The sequence below is a fragment of the Mustela erminea genome, chromosome 5 (assembly GCF_009829155.1).
Source record: "Mustela erminea isolate mMusErm1 chromosome 5, mMusErm1.Pri, whole genome shotgun sequence".
In the NCBI taxonomy this organism is placed as follows: Eukaryota; Metazoa; Chordata; class Mammalia; order Carnivora; family Mustelidae; genus Mustela; species Mustela erminea.
The window spans coordinates 98,180,178-98,207,559 of NC_045618.1; positions in this window are offsets into that span (position 1 = coordinate 98,180,178).

The following is a 27,382-nucleotide window of genomic DNA, read 5'->3' on the forward strand; positions in this document are numbered from 1 at the left end:
TACCTCAAGTTTTACCTCGGGATGGCGCAGCTATCTCTCCAGCCCTGGATCACCTAGCTCTGGGCTGTTAGTGAAACAGAAATAAACTACTTCTTTTTAGTCTCTTTGTTTTAATACCTTAGCCTACATTAGCCTTTGGATGTTTCATCCAGCTTTGGAGAAGCCTATTAGAAAATAGTATTTGCCATCCTAAGAACAGCAATAGGAAAAAAATGCCTATTTTGGAAGAATATGAACATTCTGCATACTCATTGCTTCTGTAAGAAAGAGAAGTTGTAATCTTCCCCAAAAGCATTCCTGCTCACTAGTTTTTCATTCACAAGAAAGTAAATTTGCCTTGTTAAGCTGATGTTACATTTAAGCCAAAATACATGGGCATTACTTTGAATGTCTATCTGACCAAAGAACAAGGATGCTTAAAATGAGTGAACTTGTTAATAACTAACACAGAAAGTCAGAATACAAGAATTTCACTGTGTAATATAAATACAGAATTACAGCTACACTTCTCTTTCCCAAATATGATGGTATGCCACCTGAAGTTGTGATTTTGCATGTGGCAGATCATTAGGATATAGTTTAACTCTGTTCAACATATCACCCTAAAATAATGATAAATGCAGTAAATAATGATGCATTTGAAGAATAAAAGTTAATTTTCTCCAGTAACTATAGTGAGAAGTAAAGTTATAATCAGCATTTTAAAGATATCATATCCTAAATTCCTGGAGATAAAAAAATTATTCTGAAAGTATCTCTATACCTCAATAGTACTTTCTTCAAGAAAAGTACTAGAAAATATTTTGACAAATTAATTTTTCATATTTTGCTCTTAATGTGTCACACAAATCTCCAGTCTTATTAAAGAACATGCTATGTTTTTCTTTGACCATCCTGCATAAAACAAAGAAATCCAACAATACATTTAAGGCTATATAAACACTTGTGTGTGTGTGTGTGTGTGTGTGTGTGTGTGTGTGTATTCTGTAACAAGACAAAATAGGCTGATGAGGTCTGAGGCTTTTGCCGCAGACAACCCAAGGATATATAGGAACACTCTGAAGGGAAGATGACAAGGTTATTTTTTACAGAAATGTCAATAGATTAAATTTGGAGTCACTCTGCCCTTAATAAAATAGTTGTCATAAACAAGGAGGCATGAGTTATCAGCTGTTCACATAAGCAGCTTTAGAGAATCATGGAAAAAAGATTAAATGGCTATAATTTATAATCCAAGCTCTCCATAATCCTAGGGCTTTCAGTACCAGACCTCCACAGAGCCTCTGGCTGGGCTTCACTGTTGACCTTCACCACAACACTGACTTTATGTAGTCTTTGTGCTCACCTGTTATTCCGCAGCAGTGTAATATAATACACACTATTGCAAACACAAATTCATGGTATTTCCAACCCATTTTTATAAAGCTTTCACTTTAAGAATCAATAAAAAAAAGAAGAAATAGCATCTCATTGCCTACTTAACTCTGTAGGAGCAGGAAAGTCAAATTTATCATACTTAGATGTTGTATTTAATATTTTTCATATTCAGTACCCAATTTCTGTTGTGTATGTACACTGTATATAAGTATATACAAAAATGTAAGAACATTTATTTATATCAGTTTCTTTTTCCTGCCTACTCCATGATATAACAAACCAAGATTAATAATTAATTCAATGGAAAACACTAATGTATTTTACTATATTTAGAAAATGAATTGAGATAATTTTTAGATAATTCCTTAAATCAAATTACAAACTATGAGCTGTGTATCATAGGCATCTCTTCCAGAATATAGTGTATTATTTTGTTCCTAAGAGTGAATCTTTGTACTTACTTTATGAAGTAGTTATATATGTGAATAGTACCTGAACAGAGAGACTACATTAATCCAAATATAAATTCCTTTTCCTTGAAACAGCTAGTTTAGAGTATAAAGTAGAATAAAGACAGTAGTCTTACAGTCAAGCTTCCTAGATGTGAGCCCCAACCTTCCCATCTATTAGTTGGGTAACTCTAGGCAAGTTCTTAACTGCCTCCCTCAATTTCATTTTTCTCATCTGAACAAAAGTCATATTAATAAAGTCTACTTCTGTTTTGAGGATCAAATTGAAATGAGTTATCTCAATTAGCTCGAGAGTTTGTAAATTCTCAAGAAGGGTTAGCTATTATTATTTGTACATTTACCTTATTATTTCCACACCTAAAAAATGAAGGTCTATTGTTACATTCAATCAAAAAGAGTTATGTGCCCAGTCTGCAGTGGATTGAATGTCTGTGTCCCCCCAAAGTACACACATTGAAACCCTAAACCCAATATGATTAGATTAGGAGGTAGAGCCTTCCAGAGGCAATTTGGTCCTCAAGGTGGAAAACTCATGAATGGGATTAGTGCTTTTACAGGAAGAGTCCAGAAAACTAGTTAGTTCTCTGCTCTCTGCCATGTGAGGACACAGGAAAAGAAAACCAGGCTCAAGTCAGGAATTCGGCCTCCCCAGATGCCAGATCTGCCAGCAACTCGATCTTGGACTCCCAGCCTTCAGAACAGGGAGAAATAAATGTTTGTTGTTTAAGCCAGTTTACAGTAATTTGTTACAGCGGCCCAAACAGACTAAGACACCATCCTACCAACTGACAAAAAAAGAGGAATTTCTCCTTCTTTATCACCACTGAGCAGAAGCCAAGAGAGCCAATTATTATATATGTACAAATATATAATTGCTGTGTGAGATAAAATATATTTTAAGACATCCAATTTGTCTTTAAGGTGCTATGCAGTTGAAAAATTGTGCATATACATGTCTGCTTTTACTCTGGGGACATTTTAAGCATAACCCTGATTCAGTGCTCTGCAGGAAACAAAGTAAACCTCTGTGGGAATGTGCTCATGCCCACCCTGTCCTAAGAGCCTTTGCATATGGGACAGTCTTTGTCCTATCTTTCTTTCCTTAATATCCTACTTTAAAATCAGACCCTAAAATACTCTTTCCAGAATAATTCCTTCGAATCTCATCACTGTGCAAACCTTATCCCCCCCCACCCCCACAGTCTCTCTTCTGATATCCCTTCCCACAGGATCATGACCCTCACTCACCTAAACTGGAGAAAACTGAGTCATTACCCCAAGTTCAAGCCAGTCCATTGCCAAAAACTTTAATATGAGCCCTACCTCTTTAACACCCGCCCTCAAGGAAACTGTTATTATTGAAATATTGCAAGGGTTTGTTCTTTCTTGAAACAATGAAGTATGTTCTAATTTTCCTACCTTTCAATACAGGTCTCCTTTCTTGTATGTCTTTTGTTTTGGGGTATTTGGTATTAAATATATACATCCCAGTAGCAGTTGTATGATTGAGTTTAGATACTTAAAATTTGTGTTTCCATCATATCACTAAAATGCTGCAAGAAAATGATTAAAATTATTTAATAACAAAGTTGCCTCTGATGCTTAAGCCTTTTTATAAACAGGAGCTATTATGGCTCAATTCTCAAATGTACTTTAGAAAGGAATCAGCCTGTCCTCAAGCACATTACAGTATGCCCTTTCTTATTAAGTTGGTAGAGATCTTGCATATAGAACTGCTTAGGAGTCAACTTTCCATTTGGATTTGGATTTTTAAAAGAGATGGACTATCCCTAGCCATTATAACACACTATATTTATATTTGGTGAAATTTTGCCTTGAAGTGTTCAACTCTCGGATACAAAATATTAACTTTTCTGAATTTCTGCAACTGAAAAGAGGAGCCATCGTGGCGGTTTACTGCAGGTTGATAATTTTAGAGCTGTTCTGAACAGAGTCCATCTCCTTCTGCATTAGCATCATTTACAGCATCCAAAATGCATTTGAATTCAGAGGTTTCCTGGAACCCCAGAAGAGATTCATTATACGTCTTTTTCCAAAGTTAATGTCTCTCAATCTGCATAAAAACATAATTCCATCACAGCTTCCAATCAGAGGCAATAGGAGAGTATTGTGGATGTCTAGTCTAAAGATTTTCATATCTGAATAGATCCTGAGGATGAAGCTTTACATTCATTGTTGACCTTTCACCTCTTATCACAGATGCACACTACGAAAGAATTCACACGCTTAGAAAAATCATCTCTCACAAAGATGCAGGAGCTTATCTTTAAGAGGACAGATCTGGTGATGTGTTTTGTAACACAATACTATCAGCCTTTTCTTCAAAGTCAAAGAGAAACCTCTACCCAGATTCCAATGATGAAAAGTACTCTAAAACAGGACTATTACATTTCTGCTCTACATAATTACTACAGCTCCCCCTTTGAAGGGATTGAGTAAGGTTGGCAGTCACAACACTTTGATCTTGCCATTGTTCCATACTTGTAAGAAGATGCAAAGTGTTTAAACTGATGAATTCCTAGGATGAGTCATCCAGCCTCAGGCCCCAGAGCAGGACTTACTTGGGTTTCCTAAACTTCAGTCACATAACATTAACAGGGACTGAAGGACATTATGATCATTTATTCATTTGGTTATCTTTTATTGATAGAGTGACCGTATACCCTAGTTTGCCTAAGATAGTCCCTGTTTATGCCTATAGTCTTGATATAATTATCAAGAGCATCTCCTCAAAGTGTTCCTTTTGGATAATAAATTATGTGGGAACCAAGAGTCACACACACACACACACACTCTCTCTCTCTCTTTCTCTCTCTCTCTCTCTCTCTCTATATATATATATATATATTCTATATATAGACTGTATGTAGATGGTATGTATGTATGTGTGTGTATGCTAGGTCTATTTTAGGTTTCATGTAATGGATAAAAATCTGGTCAAGGAAGAGAGTCTTTTTCCTATGTAAAATCACAGAAGCAGTAGTCTGTCACATAGGAGTATAATCCCAGGTACACTGTAAGGTAGTGCCTGATGTGCCCAGGCCTTGACAGCAAAGAGAGTCAACCAACACCAATATGGAAAAAACAACCAGGCTAATGTGTGTTAAGAAACCAAAGCAGCTAGAGGCTGACTGGAATGACTGATTAAGCCTAGTAGAAAATTACTTACCTAGTTACTTCGAGATATAAGTTTTTGTCTTGTCAATACCCTAAAGATGATGGGTTCATATTTAAGAAAAGAATCACACTGTAATTATATCTACATGTTCAGTATCTCATTTAGTGTATATGTGCTGCCATGAAATATTACCCAAAGTGCCCCTCATCTCATTCATCTGTGGTGTTTAATTAGTTCATTCCAAAGATCTTTCCTGCTGCTTGTTTTCCCATTAAAGTTATTAAACTCCTAAATCCTTAAAGGTAGGTCCATGTTTAAGTTCAAATTAGTAAAGCAATCTTCTCAGATACCAAAACATGCCAAGTGTGCAGCCCTCTAAAGGCAAAAAGGATACTGACATTTGAGGGCATGTCAGGTCCAGAACCATGAGAACCCAGGCTGTTCTTTGAGGAGGTCTAGAAGGATAGCTTTACTCCCTAGACAATTCCAGTAGGAGCAGCTGTGTCAAGCAGAAAACACAGAGAGGTTGCAATCAGAAGATATGAACTTGAGTCATACATACAAACGAAATGAGCTTAATTCAATTTTTTACCTCTCTGAATATCATGTTCTCTTGGATAAAATGCAGATGATAATCATACTGATTTCACAGGGATTATTTTCAGGATCAAATAAATTAAAGTGTAATCATGGAATGGAAGGTGCTGGCAATGACTCTAGGACTGCTAATACACCCTCATTTTCTTCATTCCATTCTCCCCTCAAATGGGTCAGAATTCAAATGTTTCAAAACTCTTCCTTTGCTCATTTACTTTATCAATACTGGCATACAGGCAAAAGGAAAAGTGGGAATGTCAGTACACACAAATTTTGTTAACCACATCCTGTTCTATTTGTTGAATCCAGTTAATTCTACCCTTGGGTTTATTAATAATATAATTAATGACACTGGTCTAAACACTTCACGTCCCACCTATTTGTTTTATTGCCATGAGGAAAGAACCATAGTTTATTTTTATCTCCTTCCTAAGAGAAAAGATTTTTCAAATAATCAAACCAAGCTAGTAGGGCTCTGTAGTCTAAGGAAATCACAGGTCTTTCCTGGGAAGCACTGTATAATTAGTGACTACTCCCAGAAAAACAGAGAGTGAGTGCATGGATTCATAGTGTTCATGATTATCAGGTCCGTATTTCTTAAAAATGACATCTATAAGGTGGGAGGTCGGGGTACCAGGTGGTGGGTATTATGGAAGGCACGTATTGCATGGAACACTGGGTGTGGTGCAAAAATAATGAATACTGTTATGCTGAAAATAAATAAAAAATAATTTTTTTTAAAAATGACATCTATACCTCCTAATAAATAGTCCTAGCATCTTTTTATGCTCTATTCTAGAAAACATCTTTTTCCCCCCAATATTTGAAAACATTCACAGAGAATGAATTTTTAAATAAAAAAATCAGAAGTTAGAATTAAAATTTATAATTCAGCTCAATCTCTGAAAAGGAAAAGAATTCTAAGCCACTCCTCTTTGGAAGACAAAACAGTCCATTTCACAAGCTTCTTTTCTGACCTATTATCTAACCAACCATTAGTACTCAATGCCCGAATTTCTGAAATGGTTGAAATCTGTACTCAGCTACTCTGATGCCAATCTCTCAGAATTCATTTCTGATTATTTTTCTGAAAAGGCTCAAGGTTTTAATACTTAGTGTCTGGTTTCTCCTTAGCATTTCTGTAGGAAACTGATGACCAAGGTCAACACTAACATTTCACAAATGTTATAAAATCATTAGGACAATGACATAATTACATGATCACTAGTAATTGGATCCCAGCCAGACCCTGGGAATTTCCCCATGTTGCTGTATGCGTCAGCCACCATTATAAGTTTACAGCTTATAATTATTAATTATATTATTCAAAAGGACCTAGAAAGTGATATTAAGCTACTAGGACATAACTAGCAATAAACACTTTGAGATAACTTTGAAACTATAGTTAACAAAGGTACAGGCATACTATAAACTTTGGTTTTATTCATTTATATGTTCAGTCGCCCATTTATTCAACAAATATTAAAACACCAACTCTGGGGGCGCCTGGGTGGCTCAGTGGATTAAGCCGCTGCCTTCGGCTCAGGTCATGATCTCGGGGTCCTGGGATCGAGTCCCACATCGGGCTTTCTGCTCAGCAGGGAGCCTGCTTCCCTCTATCTCTCTCTCTGCCTGCTTCTCCATCTGCTTGTGATCTCTCTCTGTTAAATAAATAAGTAAAATCTTTAAAAAAAAAAATACCAACTCTGTGCCAAGCAACATTTTAGTTTACAAATCTGTTAGGATAGTTTGGTTAGCAAAATTTCTGTCTTCAATGAGCTCATATTCTAATAGATAGAGACTAACAATATACATAGTTAACCAAAAAAAAGTATTTAATACCCGGGAAATTTATAAGGGCAATGTAAGTAAAAATGAAGGGAAACAAGATTGTGGGATGGTGGGGGAAGGAATGTCTATAATTTTTTCACTCAATATTTTCCCGTGAGAAAACAGCTAATGCTTAAAAATCACTAATACAGAAGCATTTGCTTCTCAAGTATTTAGGAGCCCTTATAGCAGAAAATTGTCCTTTTTTCTTGCTATCCTGTAAATTTGTTCATCATTGAAGTTAATAAAATATGCAGCTAAAACAGAAGAAAGAGAAACGTATCATCTTAAATCTAAAATCTGATTTTATCTATTTAGCTCTAAAGGTGAGGTCACATCAATCATATCAGTAAAATTGTGTTCTGACCCGGTACACTAAAAACAGTATCTGTAATTACCCCAGGAAAAACAGCTGCTGCCTGAGAACAGCTGTCCATCTAGTATAGAAGCAATTTATTTCAGTTGGTATCATAACTGTGATAGGCTCAATAATGTTTCCACATAGCTGTACAATGTTTATTTTGTAGGTCACTGTTGCTTTTATTGAAGAATTACATTTTGTTTTATGTCACTAATGACTCTACTGTTACCAAAAAATGGGTGTTAGCAACATCAAGAAGATGTTAGCCACTAATGCAGTCATCAAAGTAACATGCATTTTCTCAATCTCTCTGCAACACTGCATTTGTTTCTCATTTAGAACTCAATTGAAGAAACGTTAATTGAATGCTACCAAATGCCAGGATTCTTGTGAGGTACTGTAAGGGATATGTTGAACAAACTCAAGTACCTCATCCTTCAGGAGGCACCCTTTTGAAGACTTTGCAAAGTATTTAGCTATTAAAAGAGGTCTCTGTGTTTGAATATACGTGCTAGGTATTTTGAACCGTATTCTGATTTGGCCTTTGTTAATTAGCATTTCCTAGATCTCAGATTCTATCATTCCAACTTCTAGGGTCTGTGTTTTCGGGGTTTGTTTTTTTTTTTTTAAAGATTTTATTTATTTATTTGACACAGAGAGAGAGATCACAACTAGGCAGAGCAGCAGGCAGAGAGAGAGGGGGAAGCAGGCTCCCTGCTAAGGGAGAGCCCGATGTGGGGCTTGATCCCAGGACCCTAGGACCATGACCTGAGCTGAGGGCAGAGGCTTAACTCACTGAGCCACCCAGGTGCCCTGGGCTTGTGTTTTTATTTCTTATTTTTCCCATTTGAAATCACATGTACAAATGTGAAATTTGCAACTATGAACCAGGACTGTTCAAGAGAGGTGTTCACATGCAGAAAAGGCAGGAAGGTCACATCTTTGAAAAGAATGGCCCTGACAGTTCTAAAGAGCCAGGATTTAGAAAAAGGAACCCGATCATGATCTGGCAAGAACCAAGGCATCTACCAAAACAGAGGATCTGAACTTTTTTGTGTGCCAGAAATTTAAGGTTTTCAATACATGACAAAAAATAAATAGCATTACCAAAGAAATCAGTGAACTACAAGTAAAAACTTTTATTGTCATACAGTATGTGTCTTTTATTAATGCAGTACATTAGAAGAGGTAGCGGCATATAATGCCTGTAATTTCACAGCAGTACTGAGGGCAAATAATATTTTTAATTATCTGCAACAGCTATGATGGGATATAAAAAACATCTGTGATTTCTATTGATGAAAAATTCCCAGGTGCTAGTCGAGTGGTCTGTTGCCTTCTTATATAATTGAAGGACATGAAAAATTTTATAGGTAATACTTTACCGATTAACAAAGTATACTGCCACTCCCCCCACCCTCCATCAGTGGCTTGTGGTAGAGACAGAATTCCTAACAATGCTTAGTGTCATTCAGCAGTTTAATTGCCCAGTGCCTCACAAAAGCAGCATCTTATCACTCTCACACATTTCCCACTGACACATCAACCTCATTATGCCCCTCAAACTTCCCTGTCAACAGTACCACTGTGCTCATAAGAATGTGCACTTGGATAAATAGTTCTATTTACCAGTCTTGGGTCTGATAAATGCAACACCATTAACAGTCATTTTCAAAACCACAGAAAGCATATAATACTAAACATTACTGCAGCCTGCCAAAAATACACAAAATACAGGATATAGCATCAAGACAACTCTATTAAGACCTAAGCTCAAGTTTAGATGGTTTGTAAAGTCAAGACATTGTCACCCAATCAATTCGTTATTGATGGACAATAGCAACAGAAACAAGGAAGCTCCCTGAGTTCTGCTATTCCAGGAGTTGGTGGTCAGAGTTGGTGCTATAAGAAAAAGAATCATAAAAACAGTACGCTGGGAGGCAGACAGAGAGCCTGACTTTGGAGCTCAGAAAGCAAGACATGCTGTTTGATCCATGTGTTGGTATGGAATCACGTGCCCTTTAGTCTCTGGAGTAGTTTCTTCAGTGACACCTACAAGGAATATTTATTGAATAAGGTAGAGTCACTCACTCACTCCTGAAAAGAAAAGAACCAGACATATAGTGTACATTTGAGACATTCTAGATCTACTCGGGAATGTTAGCAACAGACCCCATGAACATAGTAACGTCAATGAACGTAGTAACGTCAATGCCAACTGCTTTGTTGTTATGCAGAAGAAGTGCTCTTGAAGACAAACAATGGCAGGAGTGCCTTTTAAGCACCTACCAAGGACAAAAATTTCCAAAGAAAAGAGGTGGGAGAAGAGTAGGAGAGGTGGACCCATGGTGCTTAAGGAAAAGATTCTCACAGAGGGATCAAAGTATTGCCGTGTAGGGTCCTTGGCCATGGGACTCCAGGTACTTCAGTGCTGTCTGTACCCTAGGTGTTGGTCACAAACAAAAAGCTATAAAGCTTCCAAACCCCACTATGAGCTTGGAAAATGTGAACATCTCCCATTTTTTACTCAACAGTAAGAGTCCCAGATTCTGGGACCTCATAAGGAAGGAAACTAAATTTTCTATTTAAAGGAAATAAATCTATTGAAGATTTCTTGCTCATCTATTCTTAAAAATATTTTTGCTAGGAATTTTTGACATTGTAACACACCTATTTCTGCCTTCTAAAACTGAACAATTTAGGCAGTCATTTCAATGAAAACAAATGTTAGAAGTCCTAAAATGTGAGTGAGGACACTTGAATATTAGAAAATCCAGACTATGTAGAGAACCTGAATAAACCTAAAATAACACCTTCAAACTTATTAGCCAATACTTTTTGATATATAAACAAAGTTCTTCCAGCACTATAGTTCTACTATTAGCTCATTTTTAATTTGAGATCCATATATTTTTGTGGGCTTTTTTTTATATTCATTCCCTAGTGTCCTTGAGCTGAAATGATTCCCTTTGGAGCCAAAACTTCCCTTCAGATATCTGTGAAGTTATTGTTTTATCTCAAGATTTGAGTTGAAATTTTTTTAAGGTTTTATTTATTTGAGAGAGAGAGGTGAAGGGGGAGAGGGAGATAGATTCTCTGCTGAGCAGGGAGCCTGATGCAGGACTTGACCCCAGGACCCTGAACCAAAGGAAGACACTTAACAGACTGAGCCACCCATATACTCCTTGGGTTGAAATTTTTAATATGTAAGGATGTGAACTATTAAGATTGCACAGGTATTGTAAACAAAGTAAAGCCAAAAGAATGAGATCATTAAGCCAGACAGGCACTGATGAACTCTGTCTTCTTTCCCAGACTGACTCTCAGAGCCAACCGTCCTGCTAATGACAGAGCCAACCGTCCTGCTAGAGACACACACGAGCCAGGGCCTCTAGCCATTGCAGTGGCTGAATCCGCACCAGCTTCCTGACCTAGATTAGGATATGATCAGGATAAATGATCTCTTCCAGGAAAATGGAGTATCCAAGAATGTTCATAGAGGAACTGGCAGAAACCAGAAATCCTTTATTTAGAAGGTCTTCAAAATCCACCTCACCAGTAATAAATAAATAAATAAAATAAAATAAACAAAACAAAACAAAAAACTCAAACTTCTAAAACTTAAATGTGACATCATAAATTATCAAAAAACTGGAGAAGATGGAAAATGAGAGATAATGTTTTCCATTCACAACAGCAAAATCACTCCACAGACTTAGATTTTTTTAAAACAATCTGTGGATTTGGGGACGATAGAGAGGGGAACTTATGGTGAATACTGTTTTTTTTCCAAAATAATTATTATTTTTCCTGTGATAAGATTATATATCTCCACCTCATTAACACCAGCCTTAGTTATGGGTTTTATGTGGCTAGTAAAACTGAAACAAGGAGATGAAGCCCTCGTGAAAAGAAACATCAAGTGTCATGTTCTCTTGTGACTGTCACAAGCTCAGCATGGCCAGATAAATGCTGCTTCTTCAGTCTGGATCCCACAATGAAGTAGACACCAAGGAGGATCACTGTTGATTCAGGGTAAGTGGAAAGCAGGAATAAGCAATAAACTTGCTTTTTATAAGGAACCAAGATCTAAGGTTAGTTGATTACTGTAACATAATTTAGCCTAAGCTATTATGGGACTGATAAAATTCCAAAAACAGAACCAATGAGTATATTCTAGTAAAAACAAATGTACTGCAGCTACTTGTTATCTCCAGCCCAGAATCCCAATGTAGACGTGCTGTTCCATCTCTGAACCAAGAGAGCACCCGCAGGAGACAACACATCAGTACAACAGGATACAGCCCGAAGTCAATGGCTTCTGCATTGTTTAACCTTTCTGGAGCACACACCTGTTAACTTTTTATTTCATTAGCTTTTAGAGCTCTTGTGATTTAACCATCTACAACTTCCATCCTGCTGAAAGCAGTAATCTTCCAGTGTTTGTAAATGAGAAGATATCCCCCCCTTTTCTGTGTTACCAAGGAGTAGAAGGTAAGAAGAAAAAGGGAAGGTAGTGAAAAAGAGTCAAGGTCCACCTACTCAGACACACACAAAGTGGAACTTCATTTTCTGAAACAATTTGATCTGTAGTTAACCTGTACTCTGGGGGGGGGGGGGGTCCTATCACTGGATCAAGCCATAGTTCTGAAATCTGATATAGGGGTTTGCTAAGGAAAGCCTGGGAAGAAGTCCTATGTCATCTTAGAGTCCCCACAATTTGTCCCTGAAATATTTACAATCCTGGTCCTTAAGGCTCTTTGCCGTTGGTGACTGGAAGATGCTTCTGCGGCACATATTCAATAAGTTTTCATGATGTAGAGTCTACCCCTCTTTGCCTAGATAAACTTTACAGCAGTTCCAGCTCAAGAAATTTGCTGACTCCCTAAATGATCTCTGTTACCCTAAATGTCTCTGCTCTCCTCACACTTGCCTCATCCTCAACCAGGAAGCTCTAGCATGAGAGAATATCCTGCTTCTTTTGTGCTTGGGAATATATATATATATATATATATATATATATATATATATATATATCCAGGCAAATTCTACATACTCTCTCAGGCTCAAATGCTCTCGAAACAAATGCCAAGAAGAACTGCAGTCAATTTCTGTTTTCTATCCAGCCATCGTCTACTGAGGCAATAAGAAGGCGGCAGATAATTTGGTTGTCGAGGAAGAGAAGCAAGGACCAGAAGGTAAACTTTTTAATTAATCTTCTGATATTACATCCTCAAAACTACAAAACTACTTTGGGAGGCAGAATTTCTAAAAATAGCCCCTACATTTCTATAACCTTATCACTGGGACTTGTGAATTTAATGAGATATCATTCCTATGGTGTGTTATAGGACGTGGCACAGTTTACCTTGTAAAAAGGGAGATTTTCCAGTGGTCCTTTGATATCACCTCAACCTTTAAAGGTAAAGAGACTTCTCTTGCCTTGGTAGAGAAAAAGTCGGGAGATACTTAAAGTAAGAGAAGGACTTGATGCACAGTTGCTGCTTTGCAGATGGAGGGTCCTCAAGAAGGTGAAGGTGTGCCTCATTGATAGCAGGAAGGAAATGAGGACCTCAGATCTATATAGCTCCAAGTAACTGGGTGCTGCCAACAACTTGAATACACCTGAATGCAGACTCCTTCCTAGAAGTCTGCATAAGAGACCAGCTAGCCATTACCTTGAATTTTGACCTTGTAAGCAGAGAATCCAGTGAGCCCCGCTGGACTTCTGATCTATAGAATTGTGAACTAATAAATCTGTGTTGCTTTAGTTAGCTACCTGGGTGGCAATTTGTTACACAGCAATAAAAATTATCGCCATATTCCCTGTACCCAACTTCACTCCTACAAAATAAGGATCACAAATTCCCTAAGCACTACTAATGATTCTTCAAGGACCATTTTCCCTCTTACTCAGATTGTTTAACTAATGGTGGCTGCTTACCTTATCCTTCTTAGAGCATTAAAATGGTGTTTATTAAACCCATATAGTGATTGTGTTTTCTTTTTTAAGCTCTCCATATGTGCGCACATTCATTTTATATCCTTGCTTAGGCTGAAACAAAAATGGTAATTTCATATGGCAAACCTAATAAAATACTTTGTCAAAGATGTTGGATTTTCTCCAATGTTGGAAAATATTCTAACTCTTCTAACTCTGTGCTTAGAAATCTGAGGATGTGGTTCCCCTTAAGAGTTATAGAGTTGAGATTACAAAAAATTCTTAATCAGTTTTCACCAATGGTACTCCTCTACAAGATGTATTGTGATCTGAATTGCCTTTTGAGAACTCAATTCAGAAAATTCATTATTTCCTTAGTTTAACTCTATAAATCAAAAATTTCAAGAGGTAGAGGATATAATTCAACTTGGAATATAAGTCTGTTCATCTCATTTTATAGTGCATTTTGTTCTTTTTAAATACACCTGAAAATGTAACCTTTTTTTACAATTTCAAAATACTTGAAAAAGTAAAAGCTGATCGGTACAATTTCTGATTTTTAGCCAACAATAAAGTATAAAGGTCAAAATAGCTATTTCCATCCTAAGTCACTATTACATACTTAGAGTTCTTAAGCGCCCCTTCGGACAGGATTTTTAGTTTTCATCTCCTAAAAAGGGCCAGCGTTTGGAGGGAAGTACCTCATTCAAGGAAGTTTAAAGGTTCCAAAAGCTGTATACTACAATTCAAGGACCTATCAAAACTCTAATATGCTGTAAAAAAAAAAAAAAATGCTTTTTGATTCTTGAAATGTTGCTTCTATGTAATTCTAGCTCCCTCCTGTCAATTTGTCAGCAATAAAAGCATCACTAAGTTGTGTTCCCGGAAGTTTTGATCTTTATAAAAAATGTCTTCAAGACACAAAGCTCAGGCAGTATTCCGTTATATTCTTAATGATTTCTCTGGGCACCAGCTAACATCCTGCAAAGACAATTGCAACTGTCCTTGCTGGATGGCTGGAAATGGATTGGTAAATATACAACAAAACATAGTGAACTAGGTATTTGACTATGTGACTTATGGTAAATAAGGCCGACCCTTTTCTCTTATCAGATTACCAAAGATCCTAAAGCATCACTGCCTTGGCCCCTTTTCTATAAAAGTGTTCATAGCCAATATTTAGTGGCTGAAATCTACAAGTTAATACTCTTTAAGGGATTTCAATTCCTGGGAAACAGGAATAGGGAAAAGAAAAGGAGGGAAGAAAGGAAGGAGAGAAAATGGTGGGGAGTGTTTTTAAGTTACTCCCAGTTTTCCACCAAATGCGATTAAAGACTCGGTCTCATGAGAGGTCTTCACAAAGGAAGTAGGAACCACTGTTACGTTAACAGTCCACAGAGACATGGAAGGAAGAGGATTTATCACAGGCTCATTTGCCCCAGGAACACAAAGTCCCTGACACTTCCAGGTTGCACCACACCAGCCAAGCTGATGGTCCCCAGAAAAACCCCAAGACATCAATAGCAGCACCTGTAATGCTTATGGGACACGTGCCAGAAGAGGCAAGTCAGCAGGCTAGTGCAGATTCAGGCCTTCTCCACCTTCCCACCAGAAGGCGGTTGGGCTCAGCCTATTAGTACATGAAAACTCAGCAGGTCCCATGTCACCTGGGCCTTACCGGCAATAACAAAGTCCAGGAAAAGAGGTGAGACGCTCTTAGTAGGACACCTGAGGGAAAATAATGCCAGGTCATCACGAGGATGACCTAAGAATATGAAGACCTGAGAACAGCTGCCCCCAAAATAAGGTAACTGTGGAGTTCGAGGAGCCTCCCTCTGATGAATACGGAAACTGCCGCTTTAGGGTCTAGAAAGATACAGTTTGTTCCAGGCAATATTCCTGGAGATTCATCCACAGCATCAAGCACAAAATCTTGGCCAAGCAAACCCAGGGATCTGATTAAACTGAACAACACTTTACCTCATATTCTTGCTCATCTTCTTCAAAGAAAAAAATATATATATATCTCATTTCTCCCCTGAGAGAGGAACCACTTATTTCAAAAAGTGGCTAATTTCAGTCACCAAGAATGATAAAAATGGTTTGCACAATGAGTCCTAGTCCTTACTACTACAACTGGTACAAAATGCTATAATTAAAGCTTATTACTAGCCATCCTATGGCTTCTTTGCCTTCAGCTAGACCTAGGCTGTTTATCTGGTGACGTGATCCAGACCTTTATCACCAAAGTGTCTGACCCCTCAGTTGCTTTGTCCTTATCAGACCATGATTGTTGCAATTGTCCGTTTATAGTTACCACTGACCACAGGAGCACAAACCTCTTCCCCCTTACCCCTTATTACGTATCAGGAGGGAGATTTATGTAGATCTATATATAAGAGATCTACTTAGCATATTGCTTAACTCCCACCGACATCACCACCAGTGGCAATAACAAAATTGCACTGTTAAAGTTAAGAAAGCCTAAGATACCCAACCCAGTGGTTCCTTGAAGTACAAAAATCAAACACATACAATTGCTTAACCATTAGCAAGTTTGTTCTAAGAATTAGTATAGCCTGCTTACAGAAGGAAAGGTATTATTGGAGATATTAACAGCTTTTATGCCCTGCTTGTTAGATTTATAAATACTACACTAGAGCATCATCATGATAGCATTTCTGGAATTCTTACTGTAGTATTAGGATCCAAATGAAACAATGTCATGATAGTATCTTCATATTTCTTCCCCTGCCCCCCCCAAAAAAATCTTTTGGATGAAATATAAGACTCTAAACAGATATCTGCTGTTTCAGTTCCATTGTAAGGTGAAAATTCATCTTTGCACACTGCAATACAAGAAATAAGGACTATAGTTTTGTAGAAATCCAGATTATTTCCATGTAAACCATTATGGACAATAAGAATGTGTTTTACTGTTTGGACTTTTTCTTAATTTCATCAAATAGATTATTATAATTACAGCCTTGATAATAAATTTTAGGAACAACAAAGAACTCCTTGGGAAATGGCAGAAATGGACTTTGATGACTTGACTGGCACAGACGGTATAAAAGGAAAAGATACCCGGAGGGTAAAAGAAGAAATAAAAGCATGTTCAGCGAACTAAGATAAATTTTTCAGAAATAGTTAAGAATCGTCATACTGCAGCCTGAGCCTTTAATTAGAATTCTAATTCAAAACCAAACACATCTGCTTTTCTTAACACTGAGATGTGAATGCTTCAATCTTTTGTTCAAGCAAACTTCCACCCAATAATTCAATGTTTTATGTGGAACAATTTTCTAATCCACTGTGTTGTCATTTTGTTTATTTGTTTGACCACTTTATCAACTTCAAGTACACAAAACATCTAGAAAATCCAAAATTATTTAAGAAAAATAATCTCAAAGGCAACCATTACCAAATACAACATGCAGTTTTTCCCAGATGCACAAATTTTATTTGTGAGGAGAGTGCATGATCGGCCATTAGAGAAGAAGAAAAAAATAACTTGTACAGCTAAAACAATTCTACAGTGTAATGGTTTCATCATCGTCATTTCACCAATTCACATCTGTGACTATATTGAATCTGGTACTAATTAAATAGGGACATCACAGGAAATAAAACATCTGGACCAGAATCACGGCTGAGGTACTCATCAGAAACATTATCAATCCCTCACACTTTCTTCTCACTTGAAAAGGCTTTGTGTAGGAATATTTTTCTGCCCTAACACAATTCTGAAACAAAGAGTTTATTCCCATAAATATTTATGTTATCCATCTCCTTCCTTAATAGGATATAATAATATTTTAAATTAGTTCTGTTAAAACATTTTTTCCTCTGGTAATTTAGAAAATGAATATCTTTTCACACCTACCTCTAGAGACAACATAGAGCTTTTTTTCATATTTATAATTCCTTTAGTTCTAATCACTATAATTTTCAAGAAGGTTCTTCCTAGGTCAATTCTTTGGCAGCCTGATAACAAATATCATTGAGTATCTTCCTTAAGAGTTTTGAAATCATCCTTATCCAGGACCAATAATAAAAAAGGTCACTAAGGTCTATATCAGTGTCCAAAAATAACATGTACACACACACATGAGACCTATTCAGTGTTTAAAACACACACACACACTGTGAGAAGATTCAAAAATAGAGAAGAGCTTGAGACATTTCATGGTGGTGGGGAAAGGTGCCACAGGACTCCTACCTCTCAAACCAATCATTCAATTATGAAATGTCAAAGTCCTCAACGAAACAACGAAAACAAAAACAAAACAAACAAACCAAAAAATCAGCCTGCTTCTTCCCCTCCCTCCCACATTCATTCAAAGACAGGACTGTAACTTCTGCTATCAGACTTCTCAAGGAAGAAGTGTCATCAGAATTATTTTAGCTAAAGGTCAGGTTTTACCTCTTCACTGAAAATACATGGGACCCTGAAGTCCTGACATCACTCTGGATGTACCCCTCAACATAAGTCTGCCCTAGCACAGTTAGATAAACAAAGAACCAAAGGGGTCTAGGGTTTCTTTTGGTGTGCCTTCCTACTTGAGACTAAAAGAGTTCAAGAGTGAATGTAAAAAGACTAAGCTTAGGGAGTTTACATTCTACCTGAGAACAGACTCCTAATCACAATGTGATCCAGTGAGAAAGGAATTTTGTGTTATTGTTCAGAGATCTATGGTTAACACTGAATTTCAATAATCACAATCATTTATATTTGTATATAGCACTAAATATATGAGCCTATAGAAGGAAGGGGCAGAAAGTAGGTCTGTTTCCCTTTGAGATGTTACCTTTGGTTTTCACCCATAGTTTTAGGATGTATTATTTTCCATGGAACTATAAAATTTAAATACCTGATTTGGGTATACCATATATAAGACTGGACAAAATCCTATTTTCAAGAGGACAGCAAAGTACCAATGTACTAGTGGACAAACATATAAATTAATACTGTACAAAAGAAATATAAAAACTGCAGTAGAACTTGAGCCTTTTCTGGGGGTACATATTTACTTCAGTTTCTATTGGAGTTTTTTTTCTTTTTTACACATATACGTTACAATAAAAATCCTTAATAGTGAACCATGAAAAGATGATCCCAAATAAAAGGGGGAAATGGGTCTATAGATGTATAACTAGAGAAAACCCAGATATTGACATTGGCAGACAAGAATTTTTTAAAGTAAGCATGACAAACATGTTAAATATGCTTATGTGGAAAAAATAACCACCATGTGTGAACATATGAGGAATTTCAGCAGAAAAAAAATGGAAACTAAGGGTGACCAAATAGAAGGAAAAATGTGGTATGAGAAATAAGTCATCAGATAACCTTAAGAGAAGAAAGTTACAGAGAACTCAAAAATAGATTACAAGAAAATATTCAAATAATAGAAGGAAAGAAATGGGGGAAATGAAAAATGCTTCTGATATTGGTGGGAAATATCAAATAGCATAACATATATGTAATTGAAGTCTCAGAATGAGAGAGAATACCAATCTTCACAAACTTCCATAAAATAGAGTGAAGACTTTCTGCTTTACAAACCCAATATAACTTCTGACAATAAAAACCTGATAAAGCTATCACAAGAAAATAAAATAGAGCAGTACTCCTTAGGATCAAAGATAGGAAAATCCTTAAAAATATTAGCAAATGAAACAAAACAATGTGTGGAAGGGACTTGGAAATGATAAAAAAGAAAAATCATGTGATTGTCATAACAGTTACAGAGAAATGTTTGACGAAGTTTAACACCCGTTTGATAATTTCTTAAGAAGAATGAACACTCTCAGCAAACTAGGAGTTGCAGAAACCTCTTTAATCTGATAAAAGACACGAAGAGATAACCTCATACTTAATGCTGGAATACTAAATGTTTCTCTCCTGAGATCAGGAACAAGGTGAAAATATCCACTCTAGTCATTCCTATTTAACATTGCACTACATGTTCTGGCCAATCAAAAATGCAAGGAAACCAAAAACAGGTATGAGAAAAGGAAAAAGTAAGATTTATATTCACAGATGACACAATTGTATACATAGAAAATCATAAAGAATCTTTTAAAAACTTAGTAGAGTTAATAAATAACTTAGTACATTCTCAAAAATCAGTTTTATTTCTATATATTAGCAATAAACACTAGAAGCAGTCAAAATACAATTGTTTTTCATACAATTGAACTATACCTTACCAGAAAATATCAAATATTTAGGGGAAGAGATATTAAAGACTTCAGGGCAAAAACTAATTTGAGATGGATCATAAACATTAAAGCCATACTTTTTTCTCCCCAAGCTTTTATTTGAATTCTAGCTAGTTAACGTATAGTGTAATATTGGTTTCAGTAGTAGGATTTAGTGATTCTTCGCTTACATACTACATCTGGTGCTCATCTCAACTGCCCTCCTCAATACCCATCCCCCATTTAATCATCCCCCACCCATTTCCCCTCCAGCAACCCTGTTTGTTCTCTGGTTAAGAGTCTCTTACCCAACTTTTGTGGCAACATGGATGGGACTGGAAGAGATTATGCTGAAATAAGTCAAGCAGAGAGAGTCAATTATCATATGGTTTCACTTATTTGTGGAGCATAACAAATAGCATGGAGGACATGGGGAGATGGAGAAGAGAAGGGAGTTGAGGGAAACCGGAAGGGGAGGTGAACCATGAGAGACTACAGACTCTGAAAAACAATCTGAGGGGTTTGAAGTGGTGTGGGGTGGGAGGTTGGGGGAACCAGGCGGTGGGTATTAGAGAGGGCACAGATTGCATGGAGCACTGGGTGTGGTGCAAAAACAATGAATACTGTCACACTGAAAATAAATTTAAAAAAAAAAAAAAAAGAGTCTCTTACGGTTTGCTCCCCTCTCTTTTCCCAGCCATCTCCCTCCTTCCCCTATGTTCATCTATTTTGTTTAATTCCACATACTTTTTCTAAAAGAAGAAAGAATATCTTTGTGACCTTGGTGAAAGCAAAGATGGAGATAATATAAAAATCACAAAATTAAAAATAGAATAATCAGACTTCATAAAACTAGAAAATTCTGCTTACAAAGAAACTTTAACTACAGACTGGAGGAAATATTTTTATATATAGGACAAAAAAGTAACCTCCAAAAATATTTTTTTAAAAAACCCTGTGATTCGATAAGACCAACAACCAATTTCAAATGAATAAAATATCTGCATATACTTCACAAGATACAATAGCTAATAAACATATAAAAAACTGCCAGCAGCATTAGTTATCAAGAAAACACAATTTAGGGCCACAATGAGATAGCAGTTTTACTTGTTAAAATGGCTAAACTGCTAGATAATACTCATTGCTGGCAAGCAATTGAACGCTTACACATTGCTAATGAGAGCGTAAAATAGTACAACCACTTTGGAAATACCACATGACCCTGCAATATTATTTCTGAATATTTACCCAAAAAATATAAGTATGCTCACAAAAACAAAAAACATACAAGAACGATCATAGAAGTCATTCATAATAGCAACAAACCAGAAACACCTCAAAGGTTTACCAACCCTCGCATAGATTGTGATCTAGTCCTACAATGGACTAGATCCCTTAAAAAAAAAAAAAAAAAAAAAAAAAAGGAATGAGTCATTAATACATGCAACAACATAATTTAACATTAAAACACTATGTTAGACAAAATAAGCTGGACCCAAATGAGCACATATCAAATTATTTCATTTATATTTAGGCAAGGCCAGACAGAACTAACCTGTGGCAATGGAAATCAGACACTAGTTTATTCTGGGGACCCAGGAATTGACTAAAAGGGTTGCAAATAAATGAGTTGTTCCAGATCTTGATTTGAGTGGGAGTTACATAGCTGTAGAGAATGGTCAAAGCCCACCAGACTCTACAGTTAAGATCTGTGAATGCCATTAATGTAAACGATAGCTCCCTAAAAGAAAGGAAGATAAGAAATGTAGAAGACAAGTGTGTTAGGAAAGACCAATTTATCTGAGAGTATGCCAGATACAGAGCTCTAAGAGTCATTACTCGAGGTTTAATAAATGGCTACCATATGCAAAACATTCACAGAGAGGTAAAAAGTAGAACGTTTGCGGAGATTAAGAAATTTAAAATATAATGGGTGTTCACATTTAGCGCCATGGTATATTTATATTCATGAAAGGGTCTCTTCAATTAGAATTATCACCGGTGGAGCACGAAAGTAGTAAGAACAATGTTCATTAAGTGGAATCAGTAAAGACAAGGCGAAAGCCGGGCAAGCAATTAGTCACATACCTCACGAAAAGAAAGAGACAGTCCTGGAAAAGATCTTGAGCTTACCTTGCTGGGTGAAGGAGGCAGATTCCTCACCAGGGTGGGGAGAGAAATCCAAGGACTGCGAAGAGTACAAGACCGGAGAAGCGCCAAGCGCCTAGAAGGGTTTGTTTTTTGGTTTTTTTTTAATTATTTATTTGACAGACAGAGATCACAAGGAGGCAGAGAGGCAGGCAGAGGGAGAGGAGGAAGCAGGCTCCCCGCCGAAGCAGAGAGCCCAATGCGGGGCTCGATCCCAGAACCCTGGGATCATGACCCGAGCAGAGGGCAGAGGCTTTAACCCACTGAGCCACCCAGGCGCCTCAACACCTAGAAGGGTTTTTATCAAGAAGCTGGTACACATGGTGAGCTGGGGCCTGTTTTCACAGAGCCAATGTGCACACCTGATTCCATTCAACTTCCTTCATACCCAGAGGGGCAAGACCCCCAGCTGCACCTGAAAATTTACCCGCATAGACTTAACATTCAGAATTTCAAGGCCTGTCTGATCATAGCCTTTATTTTCTTCCTTAATTCCTGGCTCAAGTTGGCTGTTTTCTCAGTGTTTTTCCTGACTCCCAACTTTCATTACAGCTTTCTGGATTCTCCTAGAATTCTCTGGCCTTGCCGGTAACCGTGTATATGACAGTTCTCCCACAAACAGGGCTTCTCCACACAGGTTTCGCTGTCTACCTGTCTAGGCCAGTCCTGGGCCATCCCCACCTGGAGATCGTCTGCATTAGTCTGCCCTCAGCTAGGCCTGCATCTCTTAATGTTCAAAGCTCCCTTCAAGATAAGGAACTCCATGTTTTCCAGACATTCTTAAAATCACAATGTGGAGCCTTAACTGAGTTTACCATAACAATTTACCAGAAAAGTCTACTCCTGAATTTATCATTCACTAGTATTGAAAAATTCAACAGTCACAGTCTTGTGCTAATTTTACCCCTCCTTCCCCTCAACTTCTGTCTTCAAGCTTATTTACCACTTTCAGCTAGAGTCAGAATGGCAATTGGTGGGATCGAGGCCGTGAATCTCCCGAGAGACCCTGAAAGCCTAGCAGGTGCAAGTCTTCGAGTGCGAGAGGCCATGGCATTATCAGAAGCTTCCTGAGAACAGGCTGTCACCTACTCAGTCCTCACCCTGGACCTCAGAGGAGCCCAGCACCACACCTAAGGGGTCCTAACTGGGACAGGAGCAGAGGTTATCATTCTCTAGGCTCAGGAACTGTTCTTGGCTATGTGCATAAAAAATTTAATCTTGCCCCTAGTAAGTCGAGGCCTTCCCCCATGTTCGTAAATGGATTAAAAGGCTCCAGGTCTTTTTCAGAGTCGTTCACATTGGCAGGTAAAAAGGACTGGCCGCTGTGGCTTTAGTCCATTTCTCACCAGCAATACAGAATTTTCCGGGTTCCAGCAGTCACCAGTGTGCTTCTTTGTCCTATTTCCATAAAAGGGCATTCTGGGGGTATAGCTCAGTGGTAGAGCATTTGACTGCATAAACGAGGCATTCTGATTGCCGGCTTTATTTCAGAGTTCATTACCCTCTCCATTTAAAAAGGTGTACCAAGGGGCATCTGGGTGGCTCAGAAGGTTAAGCATCTGCCTTTGGCTCAGGTCATGATCCCAAGGGTCCTGGGATTGAGTCCTACATCAGGCTCTCTGCTCAGTGGCGAGTCTTCTACTCCCTCTCAATCTCCGTCTGTCACTCCCCCTTCTTGTGCCGTCTCTCTCTCTCTGCCAAATAAAATCTAAAATAAAGTAGGGGAAGTACCAAGTTTTCTAATAATACCACTAAAGGAAAAAGATTGAGAGAACTAAATGGAAGCAAGAGAGGCAGAGAGAAAAGGAAAGTCTTTTTTTAAAGACTTATAATACAAGTGGCTTCATGAGAAGAAGGCCGATCAACCCTCAGGACATACTCTTTTCAGCCTATTAGAAGGCAGGTTGAGTCTAAGTCTACAAACTCATGTACAAGAGTGAGAACTCTACTTTTAAATAATTTAAGGTCATTTCTCTTCCTATCAGGAAGGCAGAAAGTTAGTCTGTATCCATTTGGGGTCCCACACTCCCCTCCAGGTGTATGTCAAGGTTTCCAGAGGTATTCAAGATATCCAGACACTGAGGATGGCCCATCTCTCGGTTCCAGAACCAGGCTGTTTCTGGGCCAGGGTATTGCCCATCAGGTCTTGCCCATCGTTCTGTGGATCTTCCCTGAATCCGGTCTAAAAGGCACTTCCCATCCTGTGACTTCCTCTATTAAATCTATGTCAGTCTTGGGGAAGAGACTAATTCTGTTGCTTCCCTGCCGGGCGGGAGCACAGGCCTCTGGGTGAGATGGTTTTCTAGAGCCAAGGAGATTCTCTCTACCTGGGACCTTTTCCTCCCCCGAATCCCACCTCAGACAAAATACACACAGCATCTCTTCCCCCGCCAACCCACCACTCCTTCTCTACTCACCCCCTAAAGTGCAGTGTTGTTCAAGGCAGACACTGACAGAGAGGAGGAGAGAAAATGAAGTTGAAGGAGGAAAACCTGAACAGTTGCCACTTCCTACTGCCACACTGGGTCAGACTTCAGAAGGCGTGCCAACATGAAAATTGCCTAATTTACAAACTGCATTGCCTTGGGAAGATTTAGGAAAACTGCACTTGTACCGTAAGTAAAATTTTACGTGAGTCAATTGGCTTTATAATTATGTGCTCAAGACTCGCTTTCAAGCAACATGTGTGGGTCCGAAGGTTGGTAATAATGAATAGGAGAAGTAGGACTTCATTAAGGACAGTGCTGTTATGGAAAGAAAGTAAAAGAAAGGTGGAGAGAAAAAGGGGCAGGGCCCCCAAGAATCCCAGAGGGGGAAAAGAAAGTCCCACTCCCCAGCAAGGGAAAGTGGCTCAAATCCTGCACAGAGCGTTGGCCCTTCTGCCTGGCTTCCGTCTGATCTCCTAAGCCCCAGGGATCTGTATGGGCTTCTCTCCCCTCTACTCTTGCCTTGAGTAGAAGCGAAAGAGGGAGCCATAGGATTAACCATATCGGAGTGATTTGCTAAATGATATAATGTTTTGGGAAACAGACAGGGGAGGGAGGCAGTTTTGTTAGAATAAGCAGTTAGGTTTTAATAGGATGCTTGGCGGCCATTTTCCAGCAAAGGGGGAGGTCAGTATCAGCTAACAGGAGAGTCAGAGGCCTATCCTGAGAGCACTCCAAAACAAAGTCATAAGAAACCAAACCAGACAGGGCGGAGACAAAGAAGGCCAGAAACTCTGTCTACAAGGGAGAAAAGCTCAAAACCTGCTCGTGAAGAAATCTCCTCCCCAAGTAATAAACATTCCACCCCCTGGGTAACACCGTCAATAAAGGCTAGAAGCCCAAACCCTGGGACATGAAGCCCTCCCTTGGGCTTGCCTGCTGTCCTATTCCAAGAGGAGACTTTCGCTGTCATCAACTTTCCTACTATATGGGCTCCCTCCCTGAATTTTTGCTTGCAAGGAAACTGAGCCCCCAGGGACATCTCAGGGACAGGCTGGGCCAAGGTCTCAGGGCCTGGGGTCTCCCCAGTGCACATGGCAACAGTTTCCCTAGATTATTTCTGGTGATTTTCACTCACTAAAGAATATGAAGGGGAATTAAATAGAGTAACGCATACATTATACTTAGCAGATTTTTACAACAAGAACACACACACACAACCTAAACTTGGTCCAAACGTGGACCACCAAACGTGGTCCTTTAGCCACGTTCTCCCTGCAGAGGGTAAAAACTGGCCAGAGCTTGGCTCTGCCAACTGTTTGCCACAACCTGTGACGGCCAGAGCCAGGTTTTAAAACACAGCTGAGCACACACAGTTCCAGATAGCCCTGCGACAAGACCACCGGAGGCTGCTGGGAAGCTCTTGCTTGCTCCTGGTTAAATAATTACTTCTTTTTGTTCATTGATCATTTCAGAGTTTGAGCCAATTACTGCACCATTGCTGCTCTCATTCAGAAAATGTACAATGCCCATGTAATCTCAAACTGACAGGGCAGAGGGCTACTGTGCTCTGCAAAGGCCTACTAGGCCTTTAATTCTTTTCAAGCAGACCATTTTCTGATTAAAAACTTTTGAATTTCTGTTTAAATACTCAGGAAATATCTTTAGAGAAAGACTCTGTAATGTATCCGGTGCCATTATGGTGGCTTGGGATCAGTTCATTGTTGGTAGAGCTCCTTGGGGCTCTGTTAGAAGACTTTTTTTATTTTCTATACAAATGCTCAAGGCTTATGTTTGCACACAGTTAATTTGCATTTTTATGGGGATGAACCCATTTTGTATGCCAGGGAGTCGTCTGTGGATTTTGCACAGGCTACTTTTTTTTTTTTAAATGCATTTAACATAATGAAGGATAGATTGCTTGATATTAAAGCATAGAGGTTAGTATAAAATATTTGAAAATGTGTTTCATCTAGACATATTAAACTGAGAAATACTATATCTGTCTCCTTGAGAACTGAAATCTATGTAATTCGGACAGAGTATATATTTATATGTGTGTGTGTGTATGTGTGTGCATGTAGGACTCACATACTTGATTAGTTCTTTTATAGAAGAGTAACTTTTTGTAAAATTCAATAAAAAATAACAAAGTTATACAGAGTATGCAATAAGAAATGTTAAAATTGTCAGAATTCTACAACTGCTGTAGAAACCCCATAACTGAAGCTATTTAAAATTAACAAGAAAACATCATAAGCAGAGATAACACAGAGGAAATTAGCATGGATCTTTTTCCAAAAGAAATGGAGGGAACAAACTGGGAAATAGGACCATGGCTCCTAGGAGGGAGCTGGAATTTTTTTAAGTAGTATTACAGTATTAATCATAAGGAATAATTCATTCATTTAGTAAACATACACTGAGTTCCCATCCATACAAAGCACTGTCAAGTCACTGCACAAATACAAGGATAAATAAGACACAGTCCCTATTCTAAGCTTATAAAAAATGGAAAATAACCAAGAAGAATTGCCAACATTTTCTCAGCTTGTGAGTTTTGTTTCTCAGCTCCAGTTTTCCATGTAAAAGAAAACAAACAAACAAACGAACAAACAAAAAAACCCTCTCTGAGCAGCGGTGCTTCGCTACTCAAAATGGGGTCCATGGCTAAGCAGTGTCACCTGGATGCTTGTTAGAAATGCAGTCTCGGCCCCCACCCCAGACCTACTGAATAAAAACGTACATTTTAACAAGATCCCCAGGTGATTTACATGCACGGCAAAGTCTGAGAAGCACCGGTCTAGTGGTCTGCTTGCCAACATGTCTAATTGTGCCAAAGCTCTATTTCAAAGCAATTAATTTCCAAATTACAAATTATAT